Raw genomic sequence first — 15,631 nt, 5'->3', positions numbered from 1 at the left:
AGAAGGCTTAACAACTTTAAATAAACAAAGATAAAACAATATAATAATTTAAAAAAAGATAATTACAAATTTTATTTTATGAACTTTGAAGAACTGAAATTTAACACTTCACATCTTAACATTTCAAAAACCAAAATAATAACAACAAATATTTAAAAACTACGACAACTTAATCTAAATTAAATCTTGAATGATGTGAGTAGATAAAACTTTGTTTTACAAAGACTTAGCAACTTCAAATAAACAAAGATAAAACAAATATAATAATAATAAAAGAAGAAGATAGTAACAAATTTTATATTATGAACTTTGAAGAATTGAAATTAACACTTCATATATTAAAAATTTCAAATAGCATACATGGATCAATATGAAATTATGGCTTCGGTTTTTTCGAAAAAGAAACGTTACAAACCTAAATCTGGCTGAATCTGGCGTTGCGGGACGCAGGTGTAGAAGCTAGTAGGCTCCGATTAGAACAATGGACAGTGAAGAGCTGATAACGGGCATGTAAAAGTTTGGGTATCTGTGCTACCGCTGCGGCTTTTAAAGTTCACTGCTTTCTTTTCTGTCTTGTTTCTTACCCATGTTGACAGATTTAGTCCTCTTCAAACAGCAGGAGATCTTTTTCGTTTTCAGCAAAGCAGAGCACTGATATTTTCAGCACAGCAGAGCCTAATAACCTCTCCTCAAATCGCGGAAAAGAAGCGAGCATTACTTATGGAAGGAGCTGAGAGTGGTCTGAAAATCGCTGCGAGGGCTTCGTAAAAGGAGATTACAGGGATCCGAAATCGCTGGAGAGAAGGTATCAACGCAGGGGACCAACGCAGTGATCTGAATCGAACGGTCCACAGAGAGCGGTGAAGGCAAAGCACGTGGTTCAAATTCCACATTTAAAGTTAAACTTTTCATGTGCGACGCAGCGGCAAGGTACTAGTTTTTTTGGGCTTCGGGTTTCAGCTGTGGCCCACACTTCCCCTCTGCTCTTCTATTTTGTTCTTTTTTACTTTTTTTCCTGTATCTCATGCCGAGAGAGGGCAAAAAAATCTCTTCACAACCCATCGGAGTACTGCAAAAACCTCTACACTTCAGTTTTCAAATCTACATAAAATCAAAACACCTTTAAATAACTATTGTGTGTATGTGATTGTAAAACAGTACAAAGGAATAATTAGATGTAGAAATATTTATAAGGTTAAGTATGTGAATAGAGTAAGACTTGCAATTATACTACCAAAATCAGTACCAAAATCCTTGGTTATTGATGTTATGGAACATGGGCAAAGGGAAGATAATGAAAGATTCAGTGCAACACCAGTTCCCATAGGTAATATATATGATTCTCGCACAACAGACACTGCGGAAAATGGACTGTCAAATACTTACAGCCCTACGAAGTCACTTATGATGTGGTGTCCAGATCTTTATGTCAATGACTTGGTACTCATGAAAGAGAGGTTGCTGATTTTAGAAGAGAGGAGGCACATGGAGGATATTAAAGTAAAAGAGATCATCAAAAACAACTGGAAACTAACAGAGAACAATATACTTAGAGAGCAAGTGCAAAAGCTGCAATTTAACATGAAAAAATGGGAGTACAAGCTGATTTTGTTAAGGAAGGAGGTAGGACAGATGAAAACAATGGCAAGAGCCACGGTAGAAGGGAAAGGTAAAGAGATAATGACCCTCAAATTAAAGAAATCCAATCTGCAATGGCCATCATGGAGCTGAAAGAGAACCAACTAAGAGAGCAAATTGAAGAAGTTAGTCCATGGATTCATGTAGTAAGGGGCCAGAAAACATGCCTAACGACATCTTAGAAAAACAAGTAAGGAGGCAAATTAGGGAAGAGAAAGACAAAATCAAGAAGGCAACAAACGTTATTTTTAAAGGGCTAAGAGACAATGGTGAACAGGAAAACACAAAAGAGTTAATAAAAAATTTCCTCAGAGACCAACTAGACCAGAAAGGAATGATTCTCGCACAACAGACAGCGAAAAATGGACTGTCAAATACTTACAGCCCTATGAAATCACTTATGATGTGGTGTCCAGATCTTTATGTCAATGATCTAGTACTCATGAAAGAGAGGTTGCTGGTTTGGGAAGAGAGAAGTTACATGGAAGATATTAAAGTAAAAGAGATCACCAAAAACAACTGGAAACTAACAAGAGAGAACAATATGCTTAGAGAGCAAGTGCAAGAGCTGGGAGTACAAGCTGATTTTGTTAAGGAAGGAGGTAGGACAGATGAAAACAACAAAAAGAGCCATGGTAGGAGGAAGGGAAAGGGATAGAGATAATGACCCTCAGATTAAAGAAATCCAATCCGCAATGGACAGCATGGAACTAAAAGAGAACCAAGAGAGCAAATTGAAGAAGTTAAGCTGTGGGCTCACGTAGTAAGGGGCCAGCAAACACGCTTAACAGCATCATAGAAAAGCAAGTAAGGAGGCATATTAGGGAAGAGAAAGACAAAATCAAGAAGGCAACAGACGTTATCAATAAAGGGCTAAGGGACTATGTTGAACAGGAAAACAAAAAAGAGTTAATAAAAAATTTCCTTAGAGACCAACTAAACCAGAATGGAGCAGTCCTACAAACAAAAAGAATCGGAAAGTGAATGAAGGATAACAAGGGCAAACATGTAAGGGCGATGTTGAGGAAAATAGAAGACAAAACAAAATTCTAAGAAACAAGAGATTTCTCAAAGGCACACATATTTATCTTGATGATGACCTTACCATAACCCAACAAGATGAAAGAAGGAAGGAATGGCAAAAAGTGAAAGCAACAATAGAAAATGGAAAATGGGTGTGGTTGCAAAGTGGAAAAACTCAAATCAGTGACAAAATAACACATGATAAATAGGAACTCGGGCCCACCCAGGAACACTTAACAGTTGTTAGTTGGAATTGTAGAGTTTACCCTTGGAGAAGAGGACCTGGGTTAGGGCCCATAGCTAGAGATAATGAGATATTTTTTCTTATAGAGACATGTGATCATGATGAGTGCAAGGTACCAGAATTTGAGGGGTAGAAGAAAGTCTCAGTGTGGAGTGAAAGGACTGAAAGTGGCAAGGGGCATTAAGGTATTACCATTTTAATCAAGGAAACTTGGGGCAGAATTATAAGTATAGAGAAAGAAGCTGCAAATAAATAGTACATATGGATGAAAATAACAGGAAATCAGGTATCTACAAGGGTTGCTGTGTGCTACTTTTCTCCTAAAGGCTCCAAAACATATAAGAAGAAGAATCTTGACCGGGAAGACAAAGGACATTTCTGCCTTTAGCTCCTTAGGCGAAATTCTGATCGTAGGTGACTTTTAACACTTGGACAGTAAACAATCTAACTCTCAACCTCAAAAGAAGTTACAAAGAAAGCAGTCATCAGCTATGGACAGAAGAAAAATTGGCACAATACTGGGAAAGGTCGTCATGAGAGAACAAGGGCAAGGTCAATCACTACGAGGCTGAATTCCTGGGTTTTTGCAGCCTTTATAACATGGTTGTATTCAACAATATGGAAAGATAGCCTAAATTTGGGCGCATCACTTGTAAAACGTACAACGGGCAAAGTGTGGTTGACTATGTCATTTGCTCTCAAGGCTCACCTCAAGGATAGATTAATTTGAGATAGGGGAATGGCCGATTGGGCTAAATTTTGACCAAAATCCAATTCTATTGAAGTTGGCCACTCACATAAAAGCACAACAAAATGTTCAAACCACTTCTCAAGGAAGGAAAGTGCCTTCGGTTGGTAGAATTGTATAACACAGGAAAATGAGGAAATTCTCAGAGGTTCGCTTAACCATTTGTTTGAGAATAAGGAAAATAATATTAATATTCTGAAACAACACCTTGTTGACAGAGATAACCTTGTCCTTATTATCACCAAGGCTCTTGAGGAATGTAAAAGATCAAGGCCCAAAAGAGACACTAAGAGTACCTTTTCGACTAATCCGTGGTTCGATGATGAGTACAAGATGGAAAAAGGAGTATGAGAGGGAAAATATGTGATATCCCCATCAAATTAAAATTAAAACATAGATAAATGACAAATAAATAAAATAATAATAGTATTAATCATATCATAGTATTGCACGAAATATTAAAATATGAGAATTTAATATTATAAAACATTAATAATCATAACATAAAGTGAATTGTATATTAATAAATTTTTTAATATTAAATAACAGTATAACAATAAAATAATATTAACCAATGGTATAATGAAAAGACATCTTTTCACATATCAAGGTATATTAAGAATATCAATCACCTAAAAACAGATACAATAGGAAATAAGAAATATCAAATTAGATGTGCAAAAGAGCTCAATTAAATAATTTCAATTAAATTATGAAAGTCCTTGATAGGGGACATTACAATTGGTATCCGAGCTGGTTTTCCTGCCAGCCTTTTAAGTTTTATCAAAGGCAAACTTACGGAAGGATTTTTCAAACTGCCAGCCTTTGAGGTCATTAATGATAGAGATATTTGTAAATACTGAAATCTTTCATCTGATCTGGAGGAACAAGGGAATTTGCAGTCTTCAACACTATCCGACAGCCTAATGGATATATTAGAAACCCATAATTATTACAGTCAGTTCATCATTAGGGGAATTATTGGTTTGGTTGGTCATTTCAGAAACAAATAAAAAAATAAATTTAATAAATAACATATTCTCTTGTTTGAAAGATCCACATTTTCCTAAGGCAGCTCAATGAGTTTTGACAAAACTGGTCTTAGAATTAGTATTGTCACTGTTAAATTAGACCAATAGAGACGATAATGTCTCCCATTTGCACCAGTCCTACAAAGAATTGACGGGACACTAGAATCACAGGGATATCTTAGTTTATCGCTGTGAAAGTTCTCATACAATTGTACAGTTTGGAATATGCATAAGCTTATTTCAAGATGCTACCAGATATGTACAACTGTGTAAGCTTCACAATTATTGTAACATGGGAAACATATCTTGCTGCAAATCCAAGATAAGCAAATTCAATATCAACTTTTATATCTTGAGTAAAATCTGTTTACTGTCCTATAACATCTGCTCTTAGTGCAATACTATGGTACCAGAATTTATTTGAAATGTAAGGCTTATAAACAGCTTTTATTGCTGCTCTTGAAGACGAAATTTGTTGGAATTCACCTACCGTTGAACTCTTGCGTCTACAGAATTAATCTTCCATCACTTCTATCTGCAATACCAAGACTTTGTTGCCAGATCAAAACATTCTATTGTGTGTCATGCAATCCTTTTGTATCATACTCTATTATTGTGCACACTCTATCTCTCAACCTTCCTGTTTACTTAACACATATATAGAAAATGCAAAAAAAACTGTTACAACCGTATTTTGTTAAGGAGCTTGACAAACTCAGGTTTAAGCAATAATAAAACGGCACCTTCAGTCTATCTTCCACCATTTCAATCAGAACTCGTTTGTACGAAGAATCAATTTGTAATTTGTTTTGTAAAAATGCCAACAACCCCTCAGCCACGTGTATGTTGATTAGATAGAAACAAGAGCTTGAAATATATTAACATGTAACTCTCCACCGCTGCAAATTCTCCTTTATCATTGCTTGCAAACCAAAACATATATGTTGTTATGGACAGATGGCAATGGTAAATACATACCAAACAGATAGACACGCCTTATATAATCTCAACGATGTCAGAATATAAACCCAACAAAAGTCCTTCCTCCATCATATATGTATCATTTCTTCAGATTTTGACTTTATTCAATGTTGTTTTAATTCTCTTCATTACAATCTCCGTTCTTCAACATGTTATTGTGTTGCCACACCGTTAGACGATACATTCTAGTCCGAACAGAAGATTTTTACATTGTTTTGGCCTATTCATGCAGCAAACACGAACAACGAGAAATAAGAAAGCACAATAATAGAAATATCCAAAACTATTCCACAGATTTCAGATAGAATATGCTATGAGTAGCCATTGGCAAGTTTAAGAAATTATTTATTCCAATACTATTTTCGTCTCGTATAACCAAACAAACGTTGTTGCATAAGCATACAGAGTAAATCCCCTATATCGTTAATCTAACTCAGAAATATTGAGGTAAGTATCCCACACCTTCTGTTATTTTGGTGTATATTATCGTAATCATTAGAGTACTGAATTAGAAGAACAAGGTATATTGGAGGTCTGTTTAGTCCAACAGATAGGCTGTACTGAGATGTGTAAGGATTAACGTCCTTGCTAGTTGCCTTGAGGTTTGACCAAGATGGGATCAAGGGCTTGGATCCATAGAAACCTTGAGGATAAGACCGTTGATATTGGCTTCAAACAATCTCCTATGTTCCAACACTCTTCTAATTCAGTACTATAATTGGTATAGTTTGAATTTCCTCATTGACAAATAAGATTATTTCTCAATTTTTAATAACCTTACAGATTTATTCATAGACGACTCACTAGGAGTGATCATTCCTTCTAAAGCCATAGTTATAATCAAAATAGCATGATCTTTTCAATTCACATATAGTATATTACTAACTTACCTATAAGGGTAACTTCAAGAGAGAAAGAACAAAGGTTTGTTCAGGGAGAGGCTAGTGTAAATCTAGCTAAATGGTATTTTGAGATGGGTAAGGGTCAACGTCCCTATTAGATGCCTTGAGGACTTGTCCAATATGGGATAAAGTTGCCTTGAGGACTTGTTCAAGATGGGATTAAGGGCTTGGGTCCACAAGAAACCTTGAGGCAAACCATTGAGTTTGGTGCCTAAGCAATCTGGTTACATCCTAAGTGTTCTTCTTGACGAAGAATGATAATAAGAGCAAAACAAAACGAGCAACCCGCTAAGTAGGCTACTTCGTCTGATGCATAAACACCACCACTAAGGCCAAGGGAGCTAAAGTTCCGCTCTTGGACTTATTAAGGGACTGACTTGCAGTAATTTATCATGACTCACTTTTTCTTTGAAACTTATATATACATGTGCACTAATGATCACTTGTGGTTGAAGGATCCTATCGAAGAAGTAAATTTTGTTCAAATCATCCTCTTGACTCTAGTGAAAGACATTAATCAAGAATGTATGTATTATGTGTCTACACAGTGTCTTCTTCATGTTTTCATGCATTCATGTGTCTTCTTCGTGTTTCCATGTGTCTGCTTTATGTTTTCATGCATTCATGTGTCTACTGCGTGTCTACTTCGTGTTTTTATGCATCTAATTGTGTGCTTTGTATTTTCGCTTGACAAAAAATAAATTATGATCTTGCTTGAGGACAAGCAAAATTTGATAGGGGAGGATTTTGATATCCCTGTCAAATTAAAATTAAAACATATATAAATAAATAATTTAAAAAAAAAAATATTAATCATATCATAGTATTGCATAAAATAATAAAATATGAGATTTTAATATTTTAAATATTAATAATCATAATATAAAGTTAATTGTATATTAATAATTTTTTAAATAATAAATAACAATATAACAATAAATTAATATTATCCAATGGTATAATGAAAAGACACTTCTTTTCATGTATCAAGGTATATTAAGAATATCAATCACCTAAAAACATATACAACAAGAAATAAGAAATCAAATTGGATGTTCCAAAGAGTTCAATTAAGTAATTTCAATTAAGTTATGAAAGTCCCTGATAGGGGACATTACAAAATAAATAAAGAAAACAAGTAGTATAGAAAGCTACTAAGGCAAAAGAAAGAGCATTATGTGGACTTAATAAGGCTTGAGTTGATCAACCTAGAGAAAAACAATCCCAAAAAGTTTTTGAAAGAGCTATGGCAAAAGGAGAAGCAAATAGAGAATGTCATCATGGGGGCTCAATGGCTGGAGTATGCCAAGATACATTTATGAATGTGGGTTGGGAGAACACATAACCCCAGTAATTAAATCCAAGGAGGACCTTTTCAGCAATCAAGATATTACTCAAGGCATAAGGAGGTTAGTTGTAGGAAAAGCTCAAGATATTGATGGGCTGCAAGCTGAATATTTAAAATGGGGCATTGATATTCTTGCACCTCATATCAATCATATCTTCAACAATGTCAATGAGGAGGGTTTCCCTCAAAACTCGACAACTCGTGTGGTGATGCAACTTCACAAAATAAATAACCCTTCAAATTATTGGACTGTCATGGTCAATCCCTTTGACAAATTATTTGGCAGCATGGTCAAATGGAAAATTAGTAGATGAGCATAAATAGAAGGAAAAAGAGCTAAGGGGCAGGCCAATTTTAGTCTAAAGTATTCCACTATCAATCACGGGGTCACTCTTAGATTCCTAGTTGAAAAAATATGGAACACCCAATGGGCTAAGGCTTTTTGCTGTTTTGTGGACCAAAAAAAGCTTTTGACATGGTGCCACATGATAAACTTTGGGATATAATGGAAGAGCTGGATATTCCTAAGGAACTTAGGGCTATGGTTCATAGATTGTATGAGCATGTTAAGGCTAAAATCAAAACTACTGACGATATGTCAGAATGCTTTAGCTGCGGCATTGGGGTCAAATAACGGTGCCCATTATCTCCAACTTTGTTTGGGCTTTACATTGACAAGTTTGAAGAATGGTTAGACAAGTCCAGTGGTGAGGGGTGTTGTTCGTATAATTGTATGTATCTGTCAGGAATGGTTAAACATGTTGTTAGGGAATATTTAATTATGTTGTTAGTAATCGAAAGGTAATCCTTATGTCGTGACGGTTGAGTCACACACCTTCAAATTGTATATTTACACTTCGCCATAAACAAGGAGGCATCATTAGCATTGTACTATCATATGATATTAATATACTTGAAGAACAATAATAAGGCAGTTTCCTAATAAGCATTTGCAATTGCTTTCTGTGCTATATATTCTTATTACAGTAGCATGTATCAAACCAGTTTGCCATAGGTGGTAAGCATTTGGCATCGTTGCCTTCAAGATTCGGGGAAAGAGTGAATGACAAAGAAATCTGATGGGTTAGCCACTAGATTATGGTAGTACCAGTTAAGAATACAAGAACCCTAAGTTGTTTGAAGGTGTATGAGAGTTAGCAACAGATTTTATCTCATTGCTTCATGCATTTGTCAAAACATACGTGTGAAGAGAAGCCGCATGGGAAGGAACTTCTGAAGGTGTCATGTGGAGTGCCCTCGAAGTTAGTCTAACTGTTGACCTCTTAACCGCTTAATGAACAGTCTCCCATGCTTGTTGGCATAGACGTTTTTGACATTCCAAAACCAAAGGCCAAAAATCAACCGCGAGAATCGACAACAATTTCTTGAGGAATTTTGTTGTAAAAGTGAGGGATGTCATCGTCATGAGGGAGAAGATGAATCCCGTCATAGGGGATATGTGAAGTGAACCCTGAGAGAGAAGATGAATAAAGGAGAATATGTTATAATGATGTCCCTATAGTGACATAAATTGTAGTCAAACAATAAATGAATAAAAGTGTTCTTTAAGTTTATCATGTTTTGTTTCATTGTGGATGTGTAAGGAAATTATTTATGCCAAACCAATTAAATAAGAAAAGGAATACTAAAAAGAGATAGAGGAGTGAGAGACTACTTGGAAAGTGATATTATTGTAGCAACAAGCCGAAAGAAGGAAAAGGTTCAAGAGTATCACCGAGGGACTACTAGAGGAGGTGGTCAATGAAGACGAGACTATAGTTAGTGAACACGACGAGGAATTTTGCCACAACGAAGAGCAGAATAGTAAGGTGAATATTGAGGAGGATTTTAGTTAAGAAACAAGAAGTTTACTTGGAAACTTAACCCCACATACACAAACAAGGGAGGCCCGAAGGAGGGAAAGAGAAGAAGTCGAGGGTAGAGAAGTTGAGGATGCTAGTGCCACCATGAGTGTCAAAGTGAGAAAGGGGTACAATGATCAGAGCAACCTACCAAGATTAAACACTTCCAATAGTTCGGGGACACCAAGTGCAGGGGTGCCAAACACTTTCGATTTCGGGACACCGAGATCAACAATACCAACATAGTCCGTTGTATCGGCACAACTCATGAGATCAGCACAACCCACGATACCAACGCAACTCGTGGCACCAAAAGTCACCATGGCATAGAAAGAAAAATTACCCAAGTTCACGGGTGATGGGTACCAAAAGTCACCATGGCAAAATGTCCCAAGCTTGGGGTTAGCCTCTCGAACATCGAAGAACGGGGAGGAGGTGCTAGCTGTCACCTGAGGGCAAGCGAAGAAAGTCGCTTACCCGAAACTAGAGGCTAAGAAGAGGATGATACAGGAAGCAAAGGCATACATAGGAAGGGAGAAACAACACTGCCAACACCTCGTTAAGAGGCCAAGTAAAACAAAATATAGTACAAGTGATGCAAACCAAAATTCCTATAAAATTGAAAGACCTTGTAACTATGTTGCAATTGAGAACAACCTTACTAAATATGACATCAACTATGAAGGTGTTAAGTGGGCTAGAGCCGAAGGGAACCTATGGCGAATGAGAAAACACCGTCAGGAAGGAGAACTCTTGTGGGCCTGCAAAAGACCCGATGTTACTTGTGGTAAATATAGGAGACACTAGTTGTTGTGGAGATGGGTATTCTTGGAACCATCTTGATGACACCATAATCAATTGAGGGTTTAGTGTCAATGTACTATAGGTGGAAACATGGAAGAGATTAGGGCAACCTACATTGTGGCAATAAACCTTCCAACTTGTAGGTGCCGAACAACATGGGATCAAACACATCGGGACATTAATGGTGCAATGGGTGATGATTGGTACCCAACCTTTCATCCTGGATGAAGGAAAGTGACAGATGGAGCCAAACAAAGGAGTTCTCGAAATAGAATGATGTCTTGAAGATGATCAAGACTCATAAAATGGACTCAGATTACGAGTTGTTCGTGGATGAAGTGGAAGAAAAACATTCATTCCCAATGGAGTACGAACAATACAAAGATCTCCAAGAAGGGATTCATTCTCAATGGAGTATGATTCCCAAGTGTACTGATAGAAGCCCATGAAGGTCCGACAAGAGGGCACATGGGGCTTGACACAACTGAACAAAAGGTGTTACTGATAGGGTTGTGGTGGCCAACAATATACAATGATGCAAGGAAATTGGTGGTGAGCTGTGATACATGTTAGAGAGCTAGGAAACCCTTGAAAAGAAACTTCATGCCTTTGAACCCCTCTAATGCACAAGAGTTGTTTGAGAGATGGGGACTTGATTTTGTGGGGCCACTTAAGGTGAGTAGAGCATGTCAGTGTAGGTATATTGTCGTAGCAACAAAATATCTCACTAAGTGGGTTGAGGCATGGGCCATTCCCAATAGCTCAGCCTTAAGTACGACGAGATTCATTTATGAGCAAATAATCACAAGGTATGACATAGCCATTTAGATCACGAGTGATAGATGGGGATGTTTCATCAATCATGTGATAGATTGGGACATTTCATCAAGTCCCTACTACCTGAGGGCGAATGAAGAAGCTGAAGCTACTAATAAAATATTGCTGACCATAATCTACAAGTCATGCGGAGTTGAGGGAGATGACTATGAAGAAAGGTTTCCATCGGTGCTATGAGCGTACTACACCACGTACAGAGTCACTATGGGACAACCCCTTTTTAGTTGATGTACAAACATGAGGTTGTTGTACCTACTGAGTTGATGGTGCCAAGTCTCACAATAGCTATTAAAAATAGGTTGGGAGATATGGAGAGTCTAAGAGAGAGACTATATAATCTAACCAAGTTGGATGAACGGCATCTAATGACCCAATAAGCATTTGAGATAGCTCAATAGTGAAGGAAGGTGTGGAACGACAAGCACCTCAAATAGATGAGGTCTACTCTTGAAAAATTAGTTTTGAAATACAAAGGGCGAACTGAAATTAAGCAAGGCAAATTCAAAGTAAAGTGGCTTGGACCCTACAAGGTGCGAGAGGTTGGAGATAATGGAGCGATCAAGCTATGGACTTTGGACAGGAAGGAAGTGGCAAGACCTTGTCAATGACTCGAAATTGAAGATCTACCTCAAGAGGCAAAAGGATCCAAGAGCCAATCACTCATGCCCAGGCAGCCGAGATAACTTAGACTTGGGCAAATAATGGTCGTAAGTAGACATTTGAGAGTGTGAGTGACTTAGACGAGGGAGACAATACTTAGATGGCGAAGGGTGACCTTATGGAGGTAGTCACTTCGACACCCACACTTGTCTTATTTGCATGGCCCTTGTGCCCATGACAACACATTTGATAGTAAGCACCACACCTATCCTTGCTTTCAATCAGTCTAGTGTGCCAATAGATGTCTCCAGTAATACATGCACCAGTAGTCATGACAGAGAGACGTCTCATGGTGGTTCCAAAGGTAGGGATAGTGGTTCTTGAGGGGGAGGTAGTGGTAGAGTTTGGGACTGATAGGTCACACACAAAGCCATGACAGAGAGGAGGTAATGGAGATGCTAGAGATGCATGACAGTGAGGAACTAGAAGAGCTTCAGATTCAATTGGAGGTGGTTGGGTGTGATGTGGTAGTGATGGTGGACACTGCATTGCTAACAGAGGTAGCAAGAGAGCATCTTGTAGTTGAAGTGGTACCCAGCCAGACACCTTTGTTTTGAGAGTATGAGTGCTTGGCTAAACCAATAGTTCAACTTGACCCTAGTTGTACCTAAACCTGTTATACTTTCACCTGTGAGGGATGTACCTCCTCCCAAGGTTGTGGAGTTGGATGATACAAAGTCACGAGGGGGAGGAGAGCCTATAGTCGCCGTTGTACTTGATGTAGTAGTTGACATAGGGGATGGAGAGCACCATATAGTCGAGGTTGAGAGGGATGAGAGACTACTTGCCTTGGAGTCCTCTCACGCCATGATAGAGACCATTCAACCTTTGGTAGTTGGTGCACATGAGTAGCTTAGGACAACCTCAAAGTCGTTGAGAGAGTCACTTGGTGGGGATGTAGAGACATCTCGTAGATTTGGTAGCCTGAGGTCGCCAGGTGGTGGTCTCTACACAAGCTCGGGTTCTCGAACGAGCCGTTCAAGATTTGGAGCAGATGTTGACATTTATGAGATTGGGCTGTTCCACCACCTTTGCCACTTGTTTTGAGGCTTGTGGATGACCAACTACAAAAACTCTAGAGATGTTGCAGGACTAGGCTTTTGTTGAGCCATTTGTTGAGAGTTGAGTGGAGGCCCTTAATCAAGAGATGGTGCAAGTTTACAGAGATACTTGCTATACTTTGCGGCAAGGAGGGGTAGATCGAGTAGTAGTAGATTGGGCTCAGGAGGAGATGGCTACCCGATCAATGGGCTATTGAGGGGGATTTGGCTCAACAAAGACAATAGTTGGCTAGCTAATAGCCGACCTCGGAGACAGAGAGAGCGAAGTTGATGACTTAGTCAGAGATGACTAAGGAGAAGAGCCTATTGCAGACACAACTAGCTCACGTGACTAAAGAGTTAGAGGCTAAGGTGATAGCTAGTGGAGGTTGCCATTACGATAAAGATACGATGGAGAAGCAGCTAGGGGTAGAGCAGGATTTGAAGGTTAGGACCCATCAAGTTTATGAGTTGCAAGTGCGTTTGACTCCAACAACATCACAACCATCATCTCTAGGGACGCTCTTGTGGCCCACTTCTTAGTTTTTTCTTGTCTTACGTATATATGGTCAAAGCATTATCTCCATTTTATTGTCAGTCGTCAGAGATGATTTTCTTTTTTGGGGTGATGATGTTGTTAGTATAATTGTATCTATCTGTCGGGAATGGTTAAACATGTTATTAGGGAATAGTTAAGTATGTTATTAACCAAAAGGTAATCCTTATGTTGCGTCGGTTGAGTTGCACCCCTTCAGATTGTTTATGTACACTTTTCCATAAAGAAAGAGGCATTATTAGTAATACTGTCATACCAATGTACTTGAAGAACAATAATAGAATATAAGGCGGTCTTCTGATAAACATTTGCAATTACTTTCTGTGTTATAATTTCTTATTTTAGTAGCATATATCAAACCGTTTTACCATAGGTGGTAAACAAGGGGGTGCAACTGACTAGCTATGTGATAAAACTACTTTTATATGCTGATTAACTCATCATAATTGCTAAGATGGCCAATGGTTTGAGAGAACATCTGAAAGTATTAAAAAGCTTTTGTCAAGAAGTGCAAATGCAAGTAAACACTAGCAAAACCAAAGTGACTATCTTTTCATTGATGAGAAATAGGAAGCCCTCAAGCACGTTTCTCTTTGAAGGTAATCCTCTAGAGTTAGTGAACAAGTACAAATATATGGTAATCTATTTCAAAACAAGCCCAGCTGGGAAACATGCAGAACAAAAAGAAATTGGGCTGGGGGTGGGCTGGAAAGCGCTGTATTCTCAACAAAATAAGTGTAGGAATGCAAAATTATGGGATTGGAAGACCAAGAAAATGCTGTTTGGACTGCTAGTCACCCCGATGGTCTTGTATGGGTGTGAAATTTGGGGCAACAGTATGTCAGATCAGAAATGGAGGCAAGATCAAAGAATATAAAAACACTTTATCATTGACAACCTCAAAATCAAGACAATTGTGCCAAATGAGATCTTATTGGCAGAAGTTCGCTCCTTCCCCTTAAAAGCTGTTGCAATGGCTTGGCTGCTAAGTTACTTAAAGAAAACTGAGGGTATGGAAAGCCAACATTAGCCTTAGTTCGTCACAGAGGAAAGGCTAGATAGGAGAAAAGGCACATGGATGAAAAAATGGGATGTTAACATTCAAGGGTGCCAGATTAGTAATGAAGAAATAAAAAAGTTTGTTTGTGAATAGTTTTGAAGTATCATATGGACAGGCACAATGGGCGGAATTTTTTTAATTATATCATGGAATGTAATCCCGCAACAAATCATGAGAAAAAAGTGTATATAGGAGCAAATATTAAATAGAGAACAGAGTTGTTCATAGCCCAACTTAGAACTGGCTCCCATCAATTGAGATGTGAAATGGGTAGATGGAGTGTTCCAAAAGAGGAATGGAAAAACAAGATGTGCCTATTCTGTTGTGACATGGGGGCTATTGAGATGGAGCACCACTTTATCATGGAGTGCTTGGCCTACAAAAACATCAGATCCAGGTATGCAGAGATTTTAGAGGAAAGCAATTTGAACTACATATTTGAAGAAAAATAGTTAGGCAACACCACAAACCTGATTATCAAAATCCACCAGTGAAGAGACGAGTTAATCAAGAGGTTACTATTACAATAATAGATAAGACGTCTATTATTAGTTAATGGTTATCTTGTAAATATTTTTAGCTTTAGTTTGCTTTCGTTTTTTTGCTTTCTCTGGAATAGAATGTTTCTATTCTTTACGATCGTTTCCTAAGGAAACATCGTCTCATTCTTTTGTATAAATTGACCTTTCGGTCTCTGTTATTAACAAGCAAGTATTTACCAATTACCTCGTAATATGGTATCAGAGCGTATTTCTTAATTTTTTCGAAAATTATAATTTCTTTTCCGAAATTATCAAAGCTAATTTTCGAAATTATTCTGTGATTCTTGCTTTCTAAAAAAAAACCTCAGATTTTCGACTTGGGTTTTTTGACTTTTTTTGAGAAATTCATTTGTAA

The 15,631-nt window shown here is 37.7% G+C and overlaps 1 protein-coding gene and 1 long non-coding RNA gene across 2 annotated transcripts in view; both read left to right on the top strand.

The window, feature by feature from the left end:
• The first annotated feature begins 367 nt into the window (after positions 1–367).
• LOC149555208 (nucleolar complex-associated protein 2-like) overlaps positions 368–15,631 on the top strand; it is a 135,372-nt gene continuing 120,108 nt past the window's right edge. Inside the window, 1 exon segment of the mRNA XM_089829290.1 lies at positions 368–930. The gene's annotated coding sequence lies outside the window, so the exon portion shown is untranslated.
• Positions 374–768, top strand: LOC149555210 (uncharacterized). Its single transcript, XR_016364466.1, has 2 exons — positions 374–506; positions 617–768. It is a non-coding gene; the product is annotated as an uncharacterized LOC149555210 (long non-coding RNA).

This window comes from Cupressus sempervirens, chromosome 5, assembly GCF_028749045.1.
Source record: "Cupressus sempervirens isolate cs-2001-9-10 chromosome 5, ASM2874904v1, whole genome shotgun sequence".
Lineage (NCBI taxonomy): Eukaryota > Viridiplantae > Streptophyta > Pinopsida > Cupressales > Cupressaceae > Cupressus > Cupressus sempervirens.
Note: the sequence above shows the minus strand (reverse complement) of the source record. Positions and strands in the feature narration are given on the sequence as shown.